Consider the following 3,689-nt stretch of genomic DNA (forward strand, 5'->3'; position numbering starts at 1 on the left):
TCTCGTGTAGCATTGCACGAAATTCAAAAAACAACCCACGACCCTCAGATTGCTAGTCGAGCGCTCTAACCACCTGGCTATGCCGGCCAGCTGCAATGGAAACACCTAATGTGCTGTGGTATACTTCTTGCAATCTGGATAAAGATATTTATAATTAACTCTATCAATTATTCTAGACTTCCATCATCAGAGGAAGTTGATGCTTCCATACTAATTGACCTGATGATCTCAAAATTTCAGGATGTCGCTTTAAGTTATTTATCTGCAACTTTAATTTATTCATTTTCCATTGCCAAATGAACAGCTTCCTTGAAAGATCTACATTTACTTTACTCTAACCTCATTCGCATATCCTCTTCTATTATTGCATATATATTTATTAGTTACGTGACAAAAAATCTATCATTTCACGTGCAACATGTGGATAAGATAATTAGGCAAGTTGTTCCATGTCTTCATCAAGTTTAGCTAATGTCTTGTTTTCCTTCCTTACTATGGTCTTAAGTTTTGCTTTAGAAACTTTCTTCTGACGTGCCATTCTAAATGTTTGATAAGGTAGTCACCAGTGCCTTGTTAATTGCCACGAATTTCTTTTGGAAGGGGTGCCTAATATTGTAGGTATTTCAAATGTGAACTAAAGTTAATATTATATTCCAACTATTTGTTTAACAATTAATATTGACTTCTGATCAGAACTAAAAATCAACCTGGTAATGAGTACAGCTAATTAACTATACAGTTCTTATTTATAGAAATTATAATATATTTTTTCCTTAGTTGGTAACCTAAATAATATCTCATGAGATTCGACCAACTTAGATGATTTGCGTTATTCTTAAATCCATATATTAATCTTATAATTAAAATATAAATAGTAAAGAGTGAATGTCTAGCCGATAATATTAATATCTCATCCAACACCCATGGAGATGGCAACCAAATTGATGTTTTAGCCCAAAACAAAGGTGAAGCTGCAACGGCTGGAGAAGAGTTACAAGTGCCTCATCAGAGGGTGCTTCACGCCAAACAACTGGCATCACTTGATGTACGTACTCCTCTGGTGGAACAATCACTTACATCTTCCTGGAGCTCAGTCTTAAAAAAAAAAGAGCTACCAATAAGCGGGAAGGTCAACTGATCAGATCACCACTTCAGATGTCATAGTAATGACCACAAACACTACACCATCAGTAGGAACGGCGACAGTTATCGCTTCTTTCATCAACATTGAGGTAGCAACAACAGCCCAACCTCCGAATATCAGGGAATTGCAGGCGGAAAAGCTGAAACTCCCCACCAGACGGCCCTAAGTATAAGCTAACGAGTGGCTCACGTTAAAGCATATAAATCGTATACATTGTGGCTCAAATAGTTATCGTACCTTTTCTAAATTGTGAACATTGTTATTCACGCAGTTATCTGTAAATGTTGTAGATCGCAAACATTGTAATTCATCAATTTATACGTGAGTTTCATAAATCGTAAACATTTCAGTTCGTGTACTTATCCCTACCTTTATATAGTTCACAGACATTGTAGTTTATATAGTTGCCCGTAAGTTTCATAGGTCGTATACATTGTAATTCAAGTAGTTATCCATACCTTTTATAGATCGCAAACATTGCATTTCGTATACTTATATGTGTCTTTTAAATATTATGAACATTGTAATTCATGTAATTATCCACAATCTTTATCGATCCTACATATTGTAAGTTATGTACTTATTCTTAACTTTTATTGATTGTAAACTTTGCAATTCATGAAGTGAAGCGTAACTACTATATATAGTAAATATTTTAGGTTACGCAGTTATACCTAACTTTTAAATATCTAAAACATTGTAATTCATGTAGCTATTCGTAATTTTTATACATAGCAAAATTTGTAATTCAAAAAGCCGAACAGGATTTTCTTGATCATAAATGTATAATTCGTGTAGTTATCCGTATATGTTATTGCGAGTAGCGTTTCCAATTCATGTAGAAACCTATACATTTTATTGAAATTCATGATTTTATCGGAACGTTTTAGAGATCTTAAAGATAGTAGTTGAAACAATTATCCTTAGATATTACAGATTGTGAAGACTGTAATTCAAGTAGTTATCCGTATCATTATAGATCAGAAAGCATTGTAATTTACGTAGTTATCTGTAACCATTAAATATCGAAAGGATTGTTAGACATGAAGTTATATTTAACTTCTATAAATTGTAAACATTCTAATTTACGTACTTATCAGTAACTTTTATAGATCATAAACACTGTAATTCACGTAGTTATCCATATCTTTCATAGATCATAAACACTGTAATTCACGTAGTTATCCATATCTTTCATAGATCATAAACACGTAATTCACGTAGTTATCCATATCTTTCATAGATCATAAACACTGTAATTCACGTAGTTATCCATATCTTTTATAGATTATAAACACTGTAATTCACGTAGTTATCCATATCTTTCATAAATAGTAAACATTATAATTCATCTGATTATCCGTAATTTTCTTGGTTGTGAACATAGGAAATTAACGTTATAGTTCGTAAATATTACAGTTCATATAGATATCTGTACGTTTTATATGTTGCGAACATTGTAGTACATGAAGTTATACGTAACGTTTATAAATCTTAAACATTTGAATTTATGTTCTTATTCATACATTTTAAGTACAATTTCATGATTTACAATGGTTCCACTCTATAAAAGGTACAGATAACTACATGAATTACAAAATGACTGATCTATAGAAATTAGGGATAATTACGTTAATTATAATATTCCCAATCTATAATATTTACGGATAAGCCCATGATTTACAATGTTTATGACCTATAAACGTTAACTTTTAGTTCATGAATTACAATGGTTCCGATATATGAAAGCCATACGTAACTACATGGATTATAATGTTTACAGTCTATAAAACATACAGATAACTACATTAATTACTATATTTCCGATCTATAAAACTTACCTATAATTACATGAATTAAAGTGCTTAGATCTATAAAGGTTAAGGACAACTTCATGAATTGCAATGGTTCCGATCTATTTAACTACATCAAATACAATGTTTACGATCTACAAAAGGCATGGATAAATGCATGAGCTAAAATTTTTAAGAATTTTAAAAGTTACGTATAATTTCTGGAAGTACAATATTTCCCATTGATAAAAGCTAGGAATGACTACGTGGATTACAATATTATGGAACTATAAAGGGAGCAGATGACTATATTAATGGCTGGAGACGGCTTAAATGGGTAATGAAGAAAAACTTTAATATAAGTTTAACATGACAGCAAATGTACAACGTTTCGACAAGGTTTTGTCATCATCAGGTACCCGGCACTGTCTTAGGAAGGAGATATCGTTTCTCTTTTTGATGATTTTTATATTCAGGTTACAGTACCTGATGATGACAAAACCTTGTCGAAACGTTGTACATTTGCTGTCATGTTAAACTTATATTAAAGGTTTTCTTCATTACCCATTTAAGCCGTCTCCAGCCATTATTAGTCTCAAAGTGGGTTCCTCGTCATCGAATTTATATGTATAAATAGTAACTTAAACAAATTGTACCAGTCACTAAACTATGGATATAAGTTGTAATTTACTAAACTTCTACCAGTTGTTAAACTATACATATACTCTTCTTATACCAGTCACTAAACTATG

The sequence above is a fragment of the Limulus polyphemus genome, unplaced genomic scaffold (genome assembly GCF_000517525.1).
Source record: "Limulus polyphemus unplaced genomic scaffold, Limulus_polyphemus-2.1.2 Scaffold856, whole genome shotgun sequence".
In the NCBI taxonomy this organism is placed as follows: Eukaryota; Metazoa; Arthropoda; class Merostomata; order Xiphosura; family Limulidae; genus Limulus; species Limulus polyphemus.